Raw genomic sequence first — 24,479 nt, 5'->3', positions numbered from 1 at the left:
AAGCACCCTTAATATCTAGACTTAAAATGATTTGTATGATTCTCAAAAATTGCATTTATAACATTGCAGTTATAAATGCTGAATTCTACATTGCATGAAGGCGGATGTCTGAAATGATTTGAGTCATAACCTATAAAATAATATAATAAATGTGAAATTATATATTTCCTCTGTGAAATGGATTAATCTAATGTCTCACTTTATAATAAAAGGATTAAGGCCGTATAAATTTTTATTTCAAAATCATTTCCATTGATGAAATTAACTCTGTGAACAAACTCCAACCAAGTTGGAATAACATTTTCAAACATTTTACAAAAGCGAGCTAAATTGGTAAAAATTATAATGTAGTTCTTTAGGCCCTCAAAACATAAGTAAAACAATTTTTATTAGAAATTAAAGAAAAATAAGTTCAAATTAATATGATAAAAGTCATTGAACGCAAAAGTAGATATATGGAGCAATATGAAATCAAGTAATTGAAGAAATTTCGGTAGAGTGAACAAGATCGCTATATTAATCAACAATGATTCAGGTCATAGCAAATGATAGGTAAAGCTGGACTTATTTAAACAATAATTTCAACGATTGTCAGTCAGCTTGTGTGATGCGTCACATGTCTTACATTACACTTAATAGGTTGTAGAAAATGTTAAAAGAAAAGCTAAATTTCTTTCGCCATTACCATAATATTATTATATTAATGACATCATAATGATGCCATTTCGATCAAGACTTGTTATATCTTATACACACCCACAAAATTAGCTAAACGTGAGCCTACATATAATGATACAAGCTGTTCTTGAACCACAGTGATTGAAACATTGTTGTATTCATTACTAAGATCCACATTTTCAAGCACTGCACCATTTGCACTGATCCTTACACCCATAGGTTTAGTAACTACTATAGGCTGCTGGCTTCGGTTGTTCACTGCCACCCAAATATCTCCCAATATGTTCCTCTTGATCTTGTTTGGGTTTCCGTCAAAGGTCTTGAAAATCTCAGCTGTGTTAGCTTTAGGACCCTTTAGCCAATACCTTTGGATTCTCTTGGTAATGAATTCCGAAACAAGGACGAATGAGCTGTCAGAACTCACTGCTGTCCCCACCGCCCCGGAGAGCCCCCTTAGCAGCACCGTCACTTGTTTTGTTACAGGATCATATTTCAGTAATCGTGCTGTTGAGTCTCCGGTTTCAATGGAGATAGTCACATTTCTGCAAAAAAAAAAAAAAAAAAAAATATTGAATTAATTTACAAGATTAGTGGTATGTTTGAATTGCTTTTCTGATAATATTATTTAGTTTTCTATGGAATTAGTTTTTTTTTAGTAAGCTGGTACATATAAAAAGAGAGGCATAACAAGAAAAGCTAGCTAGCTATTGCATGCCCTTAACTTCTATAACTTGTGCATGTACAATCAATATTGTAGTAACCTGGAATGAAATTATAGAATAACTTTTAGTACATATACACTTGTATCTTTATGAAAATGAAGTTTTATTTGCTTTGTGAATTAAGCATCTCAAAAAAAAAAAAAAAAGGCACCTTGGCTCATATACTGCACTGGCATCTGTAAAATATACAATTCCAGTTCAAGGGTCGACGTCCACAGCGACAAGAAAACGGAAGGGCACGCCTTCGGCACTGGTGGCAAGTGTTGTTGCAAGACCTCCATTTGGGCCGACTACTGTGAGGCCATAATATGGATCAGCAATGTAGAGGCTTCCGGTAAGGTAGTTGAAACCTAAACCTAATGGCCTCCCACAAGTGGGTGATAAGTCTGGATTAGTAGTGCCATCACACAATCCCTTAGACCTGAACAATGAAATAAAAAATTATATGTAGTTTTGATGTTGTTGTTATTATTATTAATAGAGAAAGAAAAGGCTAAACAGAAACAACTTTTGATGATTTTTTGTAAACAAAAATTATTCTGAGGAAAAAAAAAAAAAAATTTGTTAATTAGAACATTACCTATTGGATGAGGTGATGGCATAATCTGTGAAACCATAATAAGAACCTTGATACTTGAGAACTCTACCATGGGAGACACCGGTGTAGGGTCCTCCACCGAGCAAGTTGAAGGCGAGGGAATCCGGACCTGCAGCAGTTGATGGTAGTTGGAGCTTGGTAAAGGATGGAAATTGAATAGAAAAGACCAAAGCAGGGAAAGGGAAAGAGAGCACAACAAAATCAGAGTGGAGAGCATGTCTGTTGTGGTGGGATTAACGTTTATTGGCATATCTTGAGGTTGAGGAGCCAAACCAATCAAGTATAGTATTTATAGGCGTAGCAACTAGTTCTCAATGCTAATGTAACACATACTAATTATATATGCAATGTGAAAGAGAAAAAGAAGAAAATATATATATATATATATATATAGAGAGAGAGAGAGAGAGAGAGAGAGAGAGTATGGAGATCAAATTAACATGAAGATTTTAACGGACGTGACGTCTAGCTCTGTTGACTTGCATGCTCGTTCTCCTTGATCATTATGGAGTCTAATATAATATGCAAAAGTGCTAGTTGTCCCCTCTCATTGCCGTACCCATATCTCAAAAGTACGGAAATTTCTTGATTTTTATTAGATCGGGGATATGCTGGCCTAAAGTACGGGCCGAAATGGGGAATCAAAGACTTCCGATCCACCGCCTATCCACTGGATGCATGAGTGAAATTCACTTTAAAAAGAAAACAATGTTGTTGGATCGAAGTATGGTTAGCCCGACTGATATGTCAAAGTATCGGTCGATTCGTAACTCTTTTTAAAATCTGATATCGTTACACACTTTTATGAATTGATTGATTCAACTAATTTATACCGATATTCGTCCAAATTCGTTATGCGATGGCGACTACGAACCATGATTCAAAATGATTACTAAAGCAGAAAAGTTTGACCTAATTAATTATTATGTCTTTAGTAACTTATTTTAATTGATCTAAATGTAAGTGATTTGGTCAAATGGGCCCGAAAGTATAAAGAATTTTTCCCTAATCATAGAGAGATAAACTTTACACTCTCAATGATTTTTCAACACCTTTTCCCTCTCAATCCCCCTTTATTTATAGACGGTTATAACCTCCACTGAGCTGGACTTATCTTGTTCTCTTTTGGCTAGACTCGACTTCCCTCATTATAACATGGGCTTCTGAAATGACTTTATGGACCTGGGCCTATCCGGCGCGAACTTGCTCCATCCCATTCATCCACACCCGACCCATCCTATGCAATGTGGATCACACCAAACCCGGGTCATTTTGGTGTCCTCATCTGCCCCCAATAATCTATTTCCTCATTAATGATGGTGAGATTATTGAAAGGACACGATATTGGTCTGACGGCTTAGAGTAATGACTCGAGGAATCGAACGGCTGGCACAACCCAAGTTTCGAGATCTGCAGTGCCACTTTTTGCCTTAACCTTTGGAGTTTCATGTCGCTTTTACTTTTCCTCTTTTATAAATTCTGGTCTCTCAACCTTCACCCTTCCTCTTACTTCTCGCTTCTACTCTCTGTTGCTTTCCTGCACATTCCGGCAATCCTTCTTAATTTCTCCGGCGAGTTCTTCCGGCAAGTCCTTCCTTTTCGATTTTTAGCTACTGTGTCGTTGCTGAGTTCATCTCAAACTTTCAAGGTTAGTTTTTTTTTTTGAAAACCTCTCCTTAAGAGACGCCTTTACTGCCTAGAACTCTTCCCCTTTTTCATGGCTTCCCCTAACCTGAACGCCATTCGATCCAAGAATTATATCCCTAGCGACGTTTCTTTCAGAGTCTACCCAACAAACTCAGACGAGAAATCTGGTGAGGGTCTTCTTCCTGGGGAAGTTTTATTCTCTGCCGTTCACTTGAACGTCATTAGGTTCCCCCGTACACCCATTCTTTTGTTATGCTTTCAACAAATTGGGGCTCTGTCCCTTGCAAGTTAACCCAAACTTTCTTAGGGTAATTTCAGTCTTCCTGCTCTTGAATCGTGATAGGGGTCTCAATCTTGACACTATTGACCTTCTCCTCTGCTATCGGATTAACAAGATTTCACAAAACGACTAGTACTATCACTTCTTTCCTATTGACAAACGGTCAATCTGCACTGATAAAAGCTCATTTGAAAAAGGTTGGAGGCGGAATTTAATTGTGGTTGGTGGGAATTGGTGGACTCCGCTCATCCATTCTTTCCCTATCCCTTCTCCTTTAGAGCATGTTCTGTCTCTGGCTACAAAAAGCTGAAAACACATCTTTCCGTATGCCACTGTGAAAGTTGTCTTCCCCGTTTTTGCACTTTTCTTTGTAGATGCCTTCAAATTCCCCATGACGAACTAGTTTATAACGTCTGCAGGGCTAGGCTAGATACCTTGCAAGAAAACGTGCTGAACGATGTCCCTTCAGCTACTGATTTGCTTACATCTGATAATCTTTCTAACATCTCTCTTTTAGGGTCTACAATGGAGAATATTCAGATCCCATCGTTCAGCAGAAGGAGGCGTCTTGCTCCCACCCCTTCTAACGCTCCTGCCGTTATTCCATCACCTACACCTGCTTCCACATCATCTCTCCCTGCTGTCTCTGCCCCAGAGCAAGTTGTGGTTGCCCCAGCTGCTACTCAAGTCTCAACCCGTTCTGCTGATGCGCCCTCTGAGCTCACCCATGCTGAGAACCCTGTTGTGGGCCATACTGCTGAAGTCCGTCCTACTGCCCCCGTCATTATGCCATCAAACATTTCGTCCGACACTTCTTCAGAGAGCACTCAGGATGCTGGAAATTCCGAGGACAATGGGGGGCCAGCTAATGCTGTTCTGTCGGAAAAGAGTTTGGGAAAAAGGCCAATGCCTGAGGGCGGTCATGACTAGAGTGATATCCCACCGACCCGAAGGATCATGATGGCTTCCTTCAGGGTTAGTGAACCATCGCCCTCTGCCCGGTTCTTCATTCTTGAAGGCGAGTCGGCCAGAACCTCTGGTCCAATTCCATCCGTTCTTCCATGGCGACCTTTGCTCAGCCGTGAAGATGGATCAATCATTGACCCCACTGACTTAATATACAAGGACCCCCTCACCTCGTTTGCTTTCTACAAGGGTTTCTGGACCCCCAAAGACCTTGAAATCCAGAACAAGCTTTCCTTTGGTGAGATGTTCCAACGGTTCCCGACCGCTGCTATGGAGGTGACTCTTCTTCTATTGAACTGTGTTCCTTTTCAGTTATGATTCCTTATTAATTAGTCAGACTTGAATTTCTTTTTCTTCATGCAGACTCTGTTCGGGATGTTCACCTTTCAAAAAACAATTGAAAACCTGAACAAAAAACTTAAGTCCCTCTCTGTGGGACTCAAAAGGTCTGTTGAAGCAGAGACTCTTCTTGAGGCTAGAGTTGCCGAGTTGGATGCTAAGCTTAGGGACTCAGAGAAGGGAGTTGCTGACCTAAAGGCAGAGAGAGACGGTCTGGCAAACGAGAGGGATTCTCTCAGAGCTGAACGGGATTCCCTGAAGACCGAACGGGATTCTCTTCACGATGAGGTTGACATCTTAAAAACTGAGAAGAGTGTGGCTCTAATAGAAAGGGACTCTCTCAAAGCCGAAAAGGGAGACCTTCAGCGCTCATTCATTGCTGAACGGTTGTCGCATGCGAATTCCCAGGAAAAACTTCTAAACGAACGGTCTTCCCTGATGAACATGATCGGCAGAGTCGAAGGGGGTATGAGAGCTCTCCTTGCTCGCTTTACCAGGACCAGCGCCATCCAATATGCTGAAAGGTACAGAGACGGTTTTGTTGACCGTCCTCCCCCTGAAGGTGAATCAAGTTCTTGCGCAGGTCCTGATGAACTAGACGCTTCTCTGGACATCCACCCCCCAAACAATTATCAAAATCCACCATGTATGATACCCCTCGGATCCGAGACACGGGTTGATCAGGCCCAGGCCCAAACCCGAGGGAATATCAAACAATTAAAGTATTTTAAAACGAACACAGATGACAAAAAGAAACAATATAGATAGAATAAAGCTGAAAGAAATAATAATAATAAAATCCTCCACGTGTAACTGAAAATTTAAACTCCAATCCTCCAAAACTTCAAGGTTACAACTTGGGAATCCACTGATGGACCCCTAACCAAAAGTTCAACTGAAACTGAAAAATAGATAATGCTAGAAACATCGAGAGAAGTCCTATGTAATCAGATGAAAGTGAGACTGTCCTCGACAAGCACGATCAAGCTCTAAAGCTGGAACCATCCTGTACCTGAAAAGAATAATAAAGGAGTGGGTCAGGCCCACGAGCAAGTTCTAATCTAACTGCAATCCATACAGTGACCCGATACGCAGATACACCGTAGACACCTCACAATATCTATCTAGTCCATACGTATAAATATATTCACACTAAGGGACATTCACTAGTCTATAATAGGGGTCTCAACCTGAATAGAAGGCAACATGCGAATACGCACCCAAAGGTGGGCATGAGTACCTAGACCTAAAAGGGTACACCTCAACCTATTATAACCAGCTACGCATCCACTGCATATACGCACCCTAACCAACAAGTCTGAGACTCAAGCTCAACTCGTGGTACCATAAACATATATATAAAGTCCGTCCAAATCCAGGGTATGTAATTCAACTATTATTAAACTGACATACAACAAATCAACCAGTTAGTCACTCAACTTATTCAGTTGATATGACTAACTACCATCCGTTAATCCAGGAAGTCATCCAACTTGGTTACAGCTGATCTGACTTAGTCACAATTAGGATTCGATATCTTTCAATCCATTCCATTAATCCATTATGTAATGCCCCGTATTTTATTAAAGAGTTTAGTTTATTTAAATTCATTTATGTGTGGATTTCTTTACCTATTATTGTGCATGTATTATTATTAATAATTTTTATTTGTTGGTTATGTTTATATTAAGCATTATTAGTTAATTAAAGTGTTATATTTGTGTTATAAAGTATTATGATGTTATAATGTATTCTTATGTAATAATAATAATTATAATTATAATAGTTTAATAATATAATAATAATAATATAATAATAATAATTATAAAAGTTTATTAATAATAATATAATAATAATAATAATTATTATTATTATTATAATAATAGTATTAAATCATAAGTCATGATGAAATTAGAGATTAGGATATGATTTCATTAATGTTTATGGGTAAGACTTGAAGCCATATGGTTGGGAATGTGGTTAATTAAATGCAAAATTAGATATTTGTAATATTTATATTATATAAATTGTATATAAATTAGCTAGCCTACCTTAGAAGGAAGGGAAGGGAGTTAGAAAAAGTTATAATTTTTAGTGAGCCATTGTAAAAGTGTGGAAAGGAAGAGAGAGAAAGAAAGGAGCTTGGACCGGTGTAGGAGAAATTTACCCGACGACGCGCAACCGGCGGATTTATTTTAAATCCAAAAAGGCAAGTTATTATCTACTTTTCCCCTTTGAATTAATAAATTAATTGTTTAGTTTATTTTTATGCATAGAGACCAGGTTAGGAGGTTAATAAATTATTAATTTTAGTTTATTAAACTAATGAAATTTTAATTATATAGGACGGTATATATTTATTTAATATCCTATGAAATTTATAATGGCTGAAAATAGTTAAATAAGGCTTTAGGGATTTTTCTAGAATTTTCTAGATTTTTCCGGGGCTTTTCTACAATTTCCGGCGAGCCTCCGGCGAGGTTTCCGGCCACCGGCAGTGAAGAAGATGACCGGAGTGATCCGGTGTGATGCGGCGCATGGTAGGTTAATGCGCGCGTGCATCCTGGCCATTGGTAGAGTCTGATTGATCCGGTGCATCGCAGTCCATGTTACTGCAGTACACCCGGATCAAGAACCTTTGGATTAGGTAGATTCATCCAGTGTAGCGCGCCCATAGCAAGACCATGCAACCAACGAATCAGCAAGTGCCGCGTCATCAGGATGCATTAGTGCGCGCGTGGCAGCGCGTGCGCGCGCGTGGGAGGTTCTAGACGCGCGTGAAGGCGCGTGTAAGCGCGTGCGCGTGTGAGAAAAGTGGCGGCTCGTGTGGGAAGCTCTGGGAGGCGCGTGAGGGCGCGTGTGGGGTCTCTACAGCTACTGGAAAAGTCCAGAATACCCCTAGGGACTGTTTTGTAAATTCCAGAACCTTAAACTTGGATTTTTAGGTACTGTGTTGGTATTTACGGGTTTAACGGGCCACGAAATTATTATTTTAATACCCGTTAAGTATTATTATGGCCGATTAATATTTCTAAACCTTAATTGGCCCGTTTACCGTACGGATATGAATGTGACTCATTTGACCACATTACTATAGATGGTATTATTATGTTATTAAATGGTATTCATTATTACTGTTCAAATATAATAATGTTACGGTTATCGTCATATAAATTATCCATTATATTATGGGATATTTATACTGTTAATCATATATCAACCATGATTATTATGCTGTGTGCATTTCAGGGAATAAATGGACTGTTTATTATGTCGCATTTATATTATATGGATGTGTTGCCATATAGAACCATGTGAGCTGGCTAATAAGTTTAGACTCATTCATACCTTATGCATTCGTTGCTATAGACAGATGTGTAGCTGTCGGGGTATGTGGTTTAATATTATTGGCATGTGTTGCCTAATTGACATACCCGGTATATTTATTGATATTGTTGGCATGTGTTGCCTAATTTATATGCTCAGTATATTCATCAGTACTTTGAGAGGTGTTATCACTGTGTAGTTCGTTATAGTCTGTGTTGTCAGTACCGTGCACCATGTATAATAGCTGATTTCCCAGGTAGGGAAATTCGACACTTAACCACCTAGTGTGAGTCTAAGTGATCACCGTCTATTCTGGTTGAGGTCATGTTATACATTGGATAGTTCCCTTAGGATGTATATAGATATAGTACTCATCTGGATATAAATGATTAATTTATTTGATTCTCTGATTTGGGTCATAGTAGAGAGGACTTGCTCGTGGGGTTGACCCACCATTGTTGTTATTTCAGGATACAGTCAGTACCCGTTCCAAGGTTGAGGTTAGCAGTGAGGGACCACCATCCGAACTCATCTACTCTTACGATCCAGTTCAGGGTAGAAGTTTTATGTATTTCTTCAGTTTCAGCTTTTATTTACTTTTGACGTTGAACTCTCCGGTTTATATTTAGGGATCCTTGACATAGGATTTCCAAGTTGTAATGGAGTACTGTATTAAATAAAGGATGGATTGGATGTTGTATTATTTAGTGTTCCTTTCCTGTCTAAATTCTTTTATTATCATCATTTTGTATTCCATGCTTGTATATTGCCAATTGTTTTGATATCCCTCGTTTTTCGTGTATAAGCCTGATCAACTTATGCGTGGAAAATGTTGGGGGTGTCACACATTAGGTTAGGTTTATGCGTTTTGAGCTAAACCGTCCCTAGTATGTCACCGTCCCATACCGGTGCATACAATCCTCCATATCCAGGTAAATTACAATGTATACATAATGAACAAGTAATTTACAGTCCAAAACCACCATCCAAATAATTGCAGAAAAGTATTTAAGATTTCAGCAATTTAAATCTCAGAATTAAACTATGTAATTGCAGGAAACAGTTTAATAGTTTACACAACTAGCATCCAAAGCATGCATAGACCCAATCCAATATATCAATGACTTTATCATGCATTTAGAACAAATTCTATAACCCCATTATAGTCCAACAAATTGCTAGATTAACCTAAACAATTTATTTCGTCCCATCCGATAACAGTGTACTAAGTCATTCGCTTTTATACTGTTTTATCCTTTATCTTAGAGACTTAAACCATGCATCAACTAGTTTAATCACACTTAGAATCAAGTAATTAAATCCTCTGAAAAGTCCCCACAATCCATTAGAAACATCCCAAGGCTCAAACAGTGTCAAAAGTATCAAACAGTGCCGTGAAAACAAATTTCAGAACTTACAAAAGGTTGGAGCCTGCTCTAAAATGAAAGAGCAGGCTCTTTCTCACTTGGAGCCGGCTCTACATTCCCTTGGAGCTGGCTCTTGTTGAAGGAGAGCCAGCTCTTGCTTTCCAGAGCCGGCTCTCTCCCTCTTGAGAGCCTCCCGTTCAGTCTCTGCTCCGTTTCAGCTCATCTTCTCCATCTCCGATCCAGTCCTAACCCACTATTGGTCTCTAAAACTAATTTTAGAAGTTTAATTAACACCCAGTAGCTTCCTATTAATTTAATTACAGTAACTAGAATCAATTACAAGGACTACATTTGAATTAAAATGGCTACTGAACTGCATATACTCTAAAACCAAACTGAAACGGATTTACCACAACAGTTCCCTTCCAACTCATTTGTTCTTCCTCTAAATTTGAATTTAAAGGACTTAAATTATATCTAATATCCATTCAGATCTTGGTTCAACGCAGTAAGTTTCAAAACCAAAAGTAAAATAGTGGAACGTTTCATGCCAAAACAGAGACAAGGAAAACATACATGCTATAATTGTTTTGTAAATAAAATCTCACAGATAAAACGATCAAGTAAAACATATATAAAACATGCATGGTTCAGTTTAAGGCCAATTACTCTCCTAGAGACTGTTTAGGTGCACAGAACACAAGCCAAAGGGAAGGAGGAAGATAAGAACTTGCCTGTAGTTTTAGACTCAAAACTTGTCGCCGTCGTCCTAACTTCCAGCAACCACTGCAACACTGTCTAGCCTCCTATTACTTCTGTTCTTCCCTTTTCCTAAGCCAAATCTTGAAGCCTCGGTTGGAAACCTTACAAACTTGATCTGTTCTCTCAAAGCCTCACTCTGTAACTCTCTGTATCTATGTTACGTGAGTAGGTTTTTTTTTCCAACCCTTAATGCAGATTATAACTTTGTATATATAGGCATAAAAATCCTAAACCCTAATCCGTGTTTAATTAGAGACAGAGCCCTAATTCTAAACCTAGTCAGCCCATGAAACTATCTCTGTTACGGCTTACCTATACGTGAAATTCCAACCCCAAAGTTAACTGTAACTTAAAACATAATTAAATTAAAACTCAATTAAATAATTAAATACACTTAACCAACTAAATAATAAAAGATAACACATGTCACATAGGTAAACAATTAAATCAAATTAATAAATAAAATAAACACATGTCACATAAGTAAACAATTAAATCAAATTAATAAATAAAAATAATAATTAAAGCAAATAATCACGCAAAAATACAATAAAAATAATAAATAAATGCCGAGACTATCCTTTTAAAATTAGGGGTATTACAGATCAAGCACGGATCTGATCTGCTTGGATCGGACGCCAATTTTCCGAAATCAACCGGAACCTAGACTCGTCAAGACAAATCGTACTATTACCAATGTTGATTCAGCTTTCGCAGATTAGTCGTCTTCCTCGCAGAATGCGTTGAATCGATCCGATCTGGAATGATATCAATCAATCCTTCTTGTTCTTCCCACAGACAGCGCTAATTGAAAGTACAAAGAATTTTTCCCTAATCGTAGAGAGATAAACTTTACACTCCCAATGATTTTTCAACACCTTTTCCCTCTCAATCCCCCTTTATTTATAGACGGTTATAACCTCCACTGAGCTGGACCTATCTTGTTCTCTTTTAGCTGGACTCGACTTCCCTCATTATAACATGGGCTTCTAAAATGACTTTATGGACCTGGGCCCATCCGACGCGAACTTGCTCCATCCCATTCATCCACACCCGACCCGTCCTATGCAATGTGGATCACACCAAACCCGGGTCATTTTGGTGTCTTCAGGGCCTGACTATCATAGAATAGCATGTTAACCACAGAAAGCTCTTTATAGTACTTATAGGCGTAGCAACTAGTTGTCAATGCTAATGTAACACATACAAATTGTATAACGTGAAAGAGAATATATATATATATATATATATATATATATATATATATATATATATATATATAGAGAGAGAGAGAGAGCATGGAGATCATATTAACTTGAAGATTTTAACGGACGTGATGTCTAGCTCTGTTGCCTTGCATGCTCATTCTCCTTGATCATTATAGTTGAAGACTTGAAGTCTAATATAATATGCAAAAGTGCTAGTTGTCCTCTCTCGATCATTGCCTTGCCCATTTCGCAAAAGTATGGAAATTTCTTTGATTTTTATTAGATCGGGGGATGTGCTGGCCTAAAGTACGGGCCGAAATGGGGAATCGAACTCTTCCAATCCATCGCCTATCCACCGGATGTACGAGTGAAATACATTTTAAAAGAATGTTCAGAGTATGATTCACCCGTATCAGCTGACATACCATGTAATAATCGATTCTTAATCTTTTTTTAAGGTTGGATATTGTTATACACCTTCATGAACCGGCCGGTTCTACCGATTTATACCGATATTCATTCCATTCCGTTACACTACGATCGCAATTAATATCTCGACTGCAAACAATGGTTCAAAATGATTAGTCAGCCAAAAAAAAGTTTAACCTAATTATTTATTATGTCTTTAGTATCTTATTTTAATTGATCTAAATATAAGTGATTTGGTTAGACAATGGGCCTGACTATCATAGAATAACATGTTTACAACAGAAAGCTCTTGATAAGTCAATGCTGATGGACTAGGATCACCTCCAATTGCATAGTGCAACCATTTGCTCTATTTGAAATAAGTGGCTGAGAATGTGCCACATCAATTAAAAAAATTGAATAACTAATTTTTTACCACCCTTTAAATATTGTATTTCAAATATATATAAACTTTAAATATTATTTGTAAAATACGTTTTCTCTCTACGGTTGTCTTCTTTTCTCTCTCTAAAAGGAAAAAAGGAAATAGTACCAATGACAGTTTGAGGCGAAGAAGAAGTGAAGAACAGCGGTGAGGCGAAGAAGAAGGAGTGAAGAACGGCAGTCCGATGCGAAGAAGAAGAAGTGAAGAAGGAGGGTCTGAGACGAAGAAGAAGGGAAGAAGGAAGGTCTGAGGCAAAGAAGAAGAGAAGAAGAAAGGTCTGAAGGTTATGGTTTGAATTTCGAATAAACGAAGATGAAGAAGAAAGGAAGGGAAAACAAAGAAGAAGGGAAGAAGGTCTAAAGTTAGGTTGGAAAAGTTGAGATAAGTTGGGATGCACCTTAGGAAAATGTTGGGATTCACCGTAGGAAAATGTTGGGATACACCAAAACGGCGGTGAGGCGAAGAAGAAGAAGTGAAGAACGGCAGTTTGAGGTGACGAAGAAGAAGGAAATAATACCATTTTAAATGGACACCACCTTAGGAAAATGTTGAGATTCACCTTAGGAAAATGTTGGAATGCACTTTATAAATAAGTTGGGATGTTTGTACGAAAATGTTGGGATGTACTTTAGGAAAATGTTTTGATGCACCACTTTACAAATACGTTGGGATACATGTTACGAAAATGTTGGGAAATTATTGTGCTGCAGTTGGGAAATTGCTGTGATGTAGCAAATAAGGAAATAGTGCTGTTTGAAAATAAAATCTAGTGCTGTTTGAAAATAAAATTTCAGATTTTATTTTCAAGGAAATCCTCTTATTTCCATAAGAATGGAAAAAACAAAGAAATCGTACCTCTTGCTTTGATTTGGAGAAGTCTGATCTGACCTTCAATTTGGAAATAGAATCACTTATTCTATTTTGAAATAAAGCCTGCTTCTTGCTTCTATTTGGAAAGAAATCAAAATCTATTTGAAAAGAAATCAAATTCTAAACTGGGTTGATTGATATTTTGGGAGAGAAGAAGGGTAGCTAGATGGCGGGATTTCAATCAAAATCTATTTGGAAAGAAATAAAATTCTAAACTGGGTTGATTGATATTTTGAGAGAGAAGAAGGGCTGGGTGGAGGGATTTCAAATTTATTTCAAATGGGTTGCTGAAATGGAGGGAGGGAAGAAGAAATAAAGGAGGAAAGAAGAGTATATTTGAACAGTGTATACATATATATATATATATACAAAAATTCTGTATAAAGCAAATATAATTTTTTACCCACTTTGGTAAGTACTATTCATTCACAAAAATGGAGCAAATGTTTGCATTATTTCACTGGAGGTGATTTTCTACCAATTGTGATGTTGCCAATTGATTGGAATTTGTTTAACCCCCAACATGGCTGACGGTGATTTTCTTGGGAAAGAAAAAAGAGAGAAAAAAAGAAATACAACAAAAAAGAGCTCTTTTCTAAAAAATATGCTTTATGACACCCTATTGAATAATTGAGAAGCTACTTATAAAAACACATCTTTTGATCTGTATCAATATAAGAACAAATTTCTCATTAGAATGCATGGTAAGTAGTTTGGGGAAGACATTAGGCTGGAATTTTATTTCTTTTCAGTGTCTCCATTTTTTGTGCTGTCATGGGATTGCATATATAACCAATGAAATGATTTTATTTAGATAATATATGTTGTCACAACCTTTCCATCATTTCACATCTATGAAGCCAAATGTATATATCACAAAAGCATCAGAGATTTTCATTCAACAGTTGAACATTTATTTAGTAACAGTTGCTAATGGTTTTTTGGGCACCAAGGCAAGCTATTTAGCGCCTATACACACCGATGAAATTAACAAAACGAGACCCAATATATAATGCCCCATTCTGTTCCTGAACCACACTGATAGACTTATTGTAATATTGTGCACTGAAATTGATTGTTTCCAGTACCTGTACCGTGCCATACGGTCCATTCCCATTGAACCTTAGCCCCAGAGGTGTGGTAAGAAGCGTTGGCTGTTCATTCCTCACATTCTCTGCCACAAAATAGTCTCCCAATGCGGTCCTCTTAATTTTACTTGGATTTCCAGTTAGGTTTAGGAAAACCTCAGCAGTATTAGCTTTCAGACCCTGTAGCCAAAACCTTGTAATTCTTTTAGTACTGAACTCTGAAACTAGGACGAATGTGCGATCACTACTGATCACCGGTCCAATAGCCGCAGAGAGTCCCCTCAGCAGCACTGTGATTTGTTTGGTCCAGGGGTTATATTTTAGTAGTCTTCCACTTGAATCAGGCTTAAAATTTGGTTGGGAAATGTTCCTGCACATAAAAAAATCACTAGTTCAAAAGTACATTCATTCTACACAATTGTGAAATGGAATTTAATTTGCATGTATAGTACCTTAAATCATATGTAGAACTAGCGTCTGAGAAATAAACAATTCCTGTCAATTGGTCAACATCCACACCATCCAGGGACTTGAAAGGCACACCTTCGGCACCTGTGGCTAGTCTGGTTGCAAGCCCTCCTTTAGGCCCTACAACATGGAGACCGAGAAAAGCGTCCACAATGCACAGATCTCCGGTTAGGGAGTTGAAGCTAAAACCTACGGGCCTTCCACAGATTGGTCCTAATTCAACATCAGTTGTGCCATCACACAATTGCTTGGTCCTGAACAAGAATGAAAAGGGACAAACATCAACTCCATATGTTAGTCCAAGAATGCAGAGGAAAATGTTTAACTATTTGGGAATGTTTAACCATTGACTACCTGTTTGGAGAAGTGATGGCAAAGTCTATGAAGGTGGAACCTTGCCACTTGAGAATTCTACCATCAGCAACACCGGCATAGGGTCCTCCACCAAGGGGTGTCAAGCACGACAGATTCGGGACCTGTAACTTTTGGTGGGAGTGGAATCATGCTAAAGGATGAAGAAAGGACCACAAAAGGAAATGACAAGGAGAGAATCAAAATAGGGAGTATGGTCATTGTTTTGAGATTGAAGCTGGTAATAGCCATGATCTGCAATTACAAACCAAGAGCAATATGTAGATAGTACTTATAGACCATGATATCAAACTTTTTGACTCTATAGCATTTTATTTTAGGGTGAACATACATTATTGATCCATTCACCATATAAAAGGGAGATTTGAAGTCTTCTCAAATATTTTCTCTCATTTCTCATGTCCATACTTCCTTTGTCCAGTTCCTTTCATATCCAAACTAACTGTATATAATAAGTCAATGGATCCCCTTTTTTCTGGAAGTAATTAATATTATTTATGAATCTCTAGAATGGACACATATCCTCTTCAGAAACATATTCTTTTTAGTTTTTTATTAAGCTAATTGTGTGGAACTATGAGAAACACATACTTTTCAGTGACAAATCTTTCCTTGACTAGTTCATTCTTTATAACTCTTTAATGATTTCATATCCAAACTAACTGTATATAATGATTGCTGAAACATCATTCCAGTTGAACTAGAACCATAACTTGCAGCTAATAATCTGATTAAATATATATATACATTATACACACACAAGTTGTGCAAGTGGCTGTTTGTATGTTTAGCTAGTTAGGCCTTCCAAGTATGGACTAGTGACGAATGATTCACAGCAGTGGTGATGAGGTCAATCCCATTGTCAGTATTCACAGCTCGAGGATGGGCATTGTGGTAGTTGATTCATCACCAAAAAGAGAAACAAGAAAGATGTTGTATCAGAAGTTTTTGCTAAATGAAATGCCAGAGGATCATTAGAAAAATGAAACTGCATTGCATAAAGAACTAAAGATTGAGTCTTGGTTTGGATATTTGAGACAGCACTGGGAAGCCTAACAAGTCTCATTCCATCTAGCCAGCCAAACAGGGCTTACATTTCAAAAGGTTTTTATCGAAAGCTTATTCATATGGTGAAAGAATAACTACAGAATGCAATTTTCTCTACTTTGTATGAAAAGAGAATAGTAATTAAGAAATTGTTATAAGAGATAGGAGATCAAGCTTCATTTAAGGGCAACCACATCAAGTAATGGTCTTTCTAAATGAAATCAAGCTCGATAGAGTTATGAATTAATGAATTGCGTTTGTTCATTGTCCCATTCATTATATATGTGTTTGACAAAAGTACAAAAATGGATATTTCTAATTTAGAAGTACAAATTATTCAAATTTGCAAACATTTGTGATTACGAGGTATATCATACTTATTTTACAAAACCATACTCCTCTAGTTTGTGAATTTTAGTTGAAACTAAATTGAACATTTTTTTGTAAACAAAGTTCATCCGGCATTTGGGAGTCTCAGAAGATTGGTTAGCACTGCTTCTTGTCATGGACTAACCTCGTCGTCAAAGCCACGGCTGATTGGTATGGGAATTCTCTCATTCATAGAATCAGAAACTTGCTTTAGCTTCTCCTTCTACAAATATAAAAAGGCTCATCTTACTCTACAGTATGCAACCAAGATTCAAGGTAAAAGCCTTTTTATAAAATCCTTTTCTCTGATAGAATAAACCTGTTGTCCCACTTCATTCTAAAATTGTCTTGTTCTTCCAACTAATCACTGGCCATCACTGGGCTTCCATTTGTAACAACAGAGCATCCGAACTCATCGATGGCTAATGGTTTGTGCTCACAGTGATTTATAATCTTGATTTAGGACTCCTAGTTTTAACTTTTAATCATTTAGGTTCATTGCACTTAACTTTTGCCTCACATTTAAGGGCTCCTAGGTTTGAGGCATTGCACGATAAATGGAAAGATCTCACTTCCATAGTATCAAAACTTTATTTGTTTCACCAATTACTCAAGCCATTAAACATTGACATAATATAAAGCATCAAGGATTTAAAATCTTTATTGAAAAGTGAACTTTTATTTAGTAGTAGCAGCTAGTGGTTTTAGTCTTTAGACACCACTTGAGGGCTTTCTAGTATAACTTGTACACACCAACAAAATCAACACGACGAGACCCTGTATACAATGCCCCATTCTGCTCTTGAACCACAGTGACTGACGCATTGTTATATTGTGCGGTGAAAGATACATTTTGTTGCACAGTGCCAAATGAATTGATCCTTACCCCTTGAGGCGAGGTGAACCGCACAGGCTGTTGAGTTATGACTTGCACTGCGACCCAAAAATCTCCAAATTTTTCAGCCCTCTTAATCTCAAGTGGATTTCCATTAAGGTCTGCAAAAATCTCAGCCGTATAAGCTTTCAAACCTGCAAGCCAATACTTTTGAATTCTTTTGCCTAAATGTGCGATCCGCACTAAGTGCCGGTCCTCCTGCAAAAGCCAGCCCTCTTAGCAACACTGTGACTTGTTTAGTGCTCGGGTCATATTTCAGTAACTTTCCAGTTGAGTCATCTCCAAAATTTGGCTGCGTGACATTTCTGCACATTTACCAGTTCAAGTACCTTATTTTCCAGCTCATTTGTGTACTAATTAATTTTTGGATTAGTTGAGAAAAATGGATTTAAAAAAGTACCTTAACTCAAATTTTTCACTAGCAGCTGAGAAATAAACTATTCCAGTCAGTTGGTCAACATCCACACCGTTGAGGAATTTGAAACGCACGCCTTCTGCACCGGTAGCAAGTTGCGTTGCTAACCCGCCATTAGGTCCTACCACTAGGAATCCGAAATAAGCATCAACAATGTAGAGCTCCCCCGTTCGAGAGTAGAAGCTAAGACCTAATGGTCTCCCACAGATTGGTCCCAAATCTGGATTAGTTGTACCATCACACAATGTTTTGTTCCTGGAAGGGATTTAAAAGGAAATAAATTAAGAAGAATGGTTCAAATGCGCAGCATGTGTTCATTTCCCTGCAATAGTGGCCACATTTATGTAATGCCTCATATTGATAAAAAAGAAAAAAAGGATAAAGTTCTTAAGTTTTTAGAGTAGCTGATTGTTAATAGGGATGTGAAGAAAGCTTAAATTGAGAGATTTTCCCATGTTAAAATCACCTGTTTGGTGCAGTAAAGGCAAATTCTACAAAACCAACATTGGGCCCTGTTGGGTTTTAATTAAATTCATTGATGTAAAAATCAAGAATACTTTAAAGAGTAATTTAGATATCGTACCTGATTGATAATTAAACCACATAGTACCTTTAGAATATCCATGTAATCCTCTGTGAGTTCCTGCAAAATATTAGAACGCTTTACCCCCTTCTGAGAGTTATCGATACGATAGAACTGATTAAGGGTTTTAAAACCCTTATATATAACAATAACAGGGGGAGACGGCTTCTCTACAAACAAGCATATCTAAGTCTCCCTTCCTATCATGGAAACTTAAATATCAATGGTTAGAATTAAATCACATCAAATAAGTTGGAAAACCACAATCCAACGGTATTAAACCATACTCCCAATTAGACCACCAAATTGGAAAGTACAACCCAATCCATCAAGTATCAATAATCACATTGTAATCCTATTTTAGAAAACGTAGTACATAGGACCATAAAATATTTTTTATTATTTAAATATATATATAAAAATTCTATCAATCTCCCACTTGGTCCATACACTCTAAGTTTTATAAAATGACACTATGGATTGCAACACATTTTATAAAAGTCGAGTGACCACCCATTTTTATTTAGAAAATACAATTATTGAAATTAATGGATTGAAACTTTAGAACACTCTCCTCCATAAATTTCCTCAATAGTGAATCATGAATGCGTAGACAAGTAATATATTAGTCTAAACAGTTCCATGGTCTCAAAACTGATTCCATCTAGGATTCAAGCAAATATAGTGGTTTTACTGTGTTTCATGAGATATACAAACTGCATGGGGTCTAAACGCACACCTCACTATCCGTCATGCTTCATACCATCGCGGTATGTCACCTGAACATATTACAGCAAACTGCCAACCTTCTGTTCAGTGTGAGGGTTTACCGATATGGAGCCAATCCCATATCTAGCCCAAGCTATCCATCCTACTTCATACCATCGCGGTATGTCACCTGAACATATTACAACAAACCGCCAACCTTCTGTTCAGTGTGAGGGTTTATCGATATGGAGCCAATCCCATATCTAGCCAAGCTATCCTCATGGAGTGTGAAAAAAACTCCCACAGACAAAATTTAATATTTATGTTTGGATTTACCAATGTGGTGTCAATCTCACATCTAATCCAAACAACCTCATGAGTGAAATACCACTCCCAGACAAATCTTATATTTGGATTTACCGTTATGGCGTCAATCTCATATCTAGCCCAAACAACCGTATGAGTGAATTATCACTCTCAGACAACTTTTAATAATTATTTTGGATTTATCGATGTGGTGTCAATCTCACATCTAACCCAAACAACCTCATAAGTGAAATATCACTCCAGGCAATAATAATTATGCATCATAACTTTATTTTGCATAAACCATATATATCAAAACAATAATAATTATGCATCATAACTTTATTTTGGATGCAAATAACTATCACCATAAGGCATAAACTGGAGGAAAAATAACTGTCACCACAAGGCGTAAAGAAACTAACTGCAATGTAGCATATATAAAAGAAATACCGGATATCATAACATAATGACTCTCGAACACCTGTCCGAATCACGTGCTTTATAAATACTTTATTATCTTTGGCTGAAGACCTTTAGTGAGAGGACATGTAACAATCTTTCTGTAACCATATGGGAAATCTTAAAGGCACTTAAACCTTAACTTTCTCATGCTTAAAAATGAACTTTATGTCAATGGGCTTACTACGCTTGGTCACTGTTAAAATTTTTCATATACTTAATTAATATAAGCCTTTTGAGAAAGTCCAAATATTTCAGTAGCATGATTTATGTGGATTCTAAAGCCAAGGACATACTTTGCATACCCATGTCCTTCATGTCAAAACTTTACATAAAATTCTTAATATCATGTATCACATGAATGTCATTGCTACCTTGCAAAATATCATCAACATATAGGACAAGGAAAACAAAATGCCTCCCACTAAACTTGAGGTATATGCATTTATCCATAACATTCTCTTTGAACTTACAATTAGTAACCACTGTATCAAAATTTTGGATACTACTGCTTTAAAACTTACTTAACTTTTGCTTAAGCACTTGGCCATCAATTTTTATTTTATATCCACCAGACATCTCAAAATTACCAACTACAGCATACTTCCAAGCTCTAGAAAATCTCCTAAGCTAAACTGGCTTAGGAACTAGACTGGAAACTGAAAGAAAGGTCTGCGAAGAAGAAATAACTGAAAGAGTATGAATATGAGCTTTAACTGAAACCACTAAAGAAAGTGGAATGAAGCATGGAATAAATATAATAGATGCTGAAAATACCTTTCTGCAAAAGAAATTACAATATCTTAAACTCCCACTGGATTCTTCACTCTCATTAAATATGCATGACATATTCCAATAATCTCCATAGGTCTACCGGACAGTAAAATCTCGAATTCTTTAATCTTTCAAGATGTGTAATAAAATAATCATTAGTAATGTGAGTATTAAGCTCCTTAATATCTGCATTATATATCTATGTCTTTATAAGATATCCCTACACTTTCTATTTTCTGCAACTTTATTCTGTTCAGGAAAACTAGGAATGGTGTATTGTGGCACAATGCCCTACTCTTTAAGTATGTATTGAAAATTCTACTATTTACACTCTCCTTATCATTCTCCTATTAAAACTCACTACCTTAGTCTGATCTTAAAACCATAATCTTTATACCAACTACTTTCAACTTTAGTCTAGTAGAATTTACACACATCAAGTGCTTCGGACTTCTGGTGGATTAAGTACACAATCATACCTTGAGAACTAATCAATGAAGACAATGAAATACCTTTACTGCAAACGAGTTACAATAAGAAATGGATCACAAATGTCAGTATAAATATAGTCTAAAAACCAAATGACCTACTAGCCTCAAAATTGCGTTTCTTAGCATCTATCATTTGATACAACCAACACATAAAATTTGTGGCTCAATAATCTTATCCTTGACCAAGCGTTCAAGTCTTTTTTGAGACATTCCCTAATATCCTATGCATAACATAGATGAATCCTCTCTAACCAAAACACGTTTTTTATTTGAACGGTATCGAGTCAATTGAAAACAAAAAGCAAATATGATCACATCCGGATTCATCTACCATGTCTATACTTATACTTTTACCAAGTTAGGCTCAAACTATTAACATGTCAATTTTCTTCCCTGCTTTGGTTTTCTTTTCCACCACAATAACCTGTTTCTTTTGATGTCCTGTTATTTCTATAGGATCAACATTTATCATTCCATGATCAATGTCTTTTCATGTATTGTTCTGCCTTTCTTTATTCTGTTTAGCTTTATTCACTTTCTTGCCACCTAATTTATTCTCAAAACAATTCTTGTTGTCATGGCAAGAAGAGTTGACTCAGTTTTAACACCCTTGAGTCGCTCCCCTTCAATCACACAAAGTACTTACAACTGGTTAATGCCACATTTAACTTCTTGTGAATTATAATTCACCTTGAAAACTGAAACAATCTAAGTAGAGAATAGATCACTAAGTGGACTAATAACTTATCATTAAATATGATTCCCTACTACCTCAGATCATTAACCAGCTTCACATCATATAGATGTACTCCCTTACTGAACCATTGCCATCATATCTGAGTAACATAAACCATGTCAGATAATAGTATTGTAATTGCTTTTTAATGTCTATTAACTCTTTCTTGATAAAAGCAAGAAGCTCCTTTGCAGTATCAAAACCAGAATACCACCCTGAATAGTATCACCAATAGAAGTATAAATTAATCTAATGGCATAGTAGTACCTTTAGTCCACCTAAAAATGCCACAATTTTTCTACCTAAAAAGACTCCGCACTAGGCATATGGGTTTCTTCCTCAAAAAACATAGACTCGTGGTCTAAGAAACCCAATATAATATCAAACCATGTCTTCTAGGCAATATAATTTTAACCATTCAATGGTTCAATCCCTATGAGCTATCTTTAAAATTGCGGAAGCGTATGCAACTTGAATAAATGTTATATTGAATAACACCGCATAAACAACATATAAAATAATATGTCATAACTTTAGGGATTATTACTTTAATTTGTGCTTAGGGTTTTAAGCCGAATTTCTCAGGGTGTTTTACTATGTGCAAAACCATCCACCCTGCGGGAACAGATAAAATGCCATCTAAAATCACCTTTTGGCAGAATTTTAGATTTTACTTTACCTCCCAAACCTGCGATAAAATCTCACATAGACCTATTTGATTATACTTGAATTATTGCTAAACACTTCCACAACCTTTTGGCAAGAGGATTATTTAGTTATAATCCAAACACTCTCAAATATTCTACCCACTTATCCCACACTAAGACATTGATCACCTTTTGGCAAAACAAACGCCCTTATATAAGTAAGTGCACCGTAAGACCTCAATAAGACCAATACCTTAAAAATTTAATAAAATAATAACCTCCATGAGCGTGTCACCTTTTGGCAGGCAGCACCTACTTTAGTTATTACCTTTTAAACGGTCACTTTACCAGTCTTCCTAAACCCCAAGGAAAACCCTAAACTGAAGTTCCATCTATTTAAGTTAAACAATTTCTTTATAATGCACATAAATTAAACCTAAATATTATGGAACACTTAATTTCACCGTAATATAAATGGCTTTAATACAAATAAAATAAAACCCCTTCATATATTTTAAGAAATTACAGTGAACAATATAATAATAGCATGCACTTCAATTGAGATTTAAAAAATCTCAATTCTTTATATACTTTAATTAAAAGAAATCTTAAAACATGATGCATGCATATTATATTTCGGATATTTAATTTAAAGTACTTTGAATCTTTAAATCAATTAGGTTAATACTGCTTGCTTATGACACGCAAGCCCTATAGGTTTTCAACCTAAAATTAAACAAGTATCATTAATTACTCAATGTGACTAAATAGTCACACAACCTCATGTCCCACTCAAAGGTCACTGATTACATGTAATATAACATGAATTAAAATTCTGAACCTGACATCAACTAGGCAAAACAAATCACACTTTAATACCTCACTGACCATTTATGCATTTGATGCGTGTTTGTATAAACACATTCAAATAAACAAGTCCACTTTAAATTCATGAAAGTAAAATTTTATAAATATATATTTTTCTTTACTGTTAATCGCACTACTGTCCATGCAATCTTGCATATATATATACATATATATCAAAACATATATATTCACTATACAAAGGCTTGCTCACAAAACCAATCAGTCAAGTACGTGGACAAGAAAAAATTTACATCACTTATACGTGTACATCTCTAACCCATGAATATATACATACATGAATTAATTATGTGTGTATATCAATATCTGTATCATAATATTATAAAATTTAAATAAATAGTTTGTGTATTAAAACTAATGCATTTGTTTTATATATAATTATAAATAAATCAGCTTTATATGTATATAAAGCACCACTGTAATTGATTGACCCAATCAATAAGATAATGACAAACCTTCAAAACTTCACTGTAGCTTTATTACATTATGAACTGTAGCTTTTTTTTTTTTTTCTTTTTCTCGTTCAGCGTGCATACATTATGAAGAAAATGACTGGCGAAATTGAGCCTTCAAATCCACTGATCCACGTTTGGTTTAAGCTGTCAGTTGTTTAAGT

The 24,479-nt window shown here is 36.4% G+C and overlaps 1 pseudogene; it reads right to left on the bottom strand.

Annotated features, from left to right (window-relative positions):
• Positions 1-739: 739 nt before the first annotated feature.
• LOC132281865 (protein STRICTOSIDINE SYNTHASE-LIKE 12-like) lies at positions 740-3,543 on the bottom strand (annotated as a pseudogene).
• Positions 3,544-24,479: the final 20,936 nt, after the last annotated feature.

Source organism: Cornus florida, unplaced genomic scaffold (assembly GCF_030987335.1).
Source record: "Cornus florida cultivar Cherokee Brave unplaced genomic scaffold, ASM3098733v1 CherokeeBrave_3.0.0_Hap2_Chr11, whole genome shotgun sequence".
In the NCBI taxonomy this organism is placed as follows: Eukaryota; Viridiplantae; Streptophyta; class Magnoliopsida; order Cornales; family Cornaceae; genus Cornus; species Cornus florida.
This window is presented reverse-complemented; position numbering and strand designations above follow the sequence as displayed.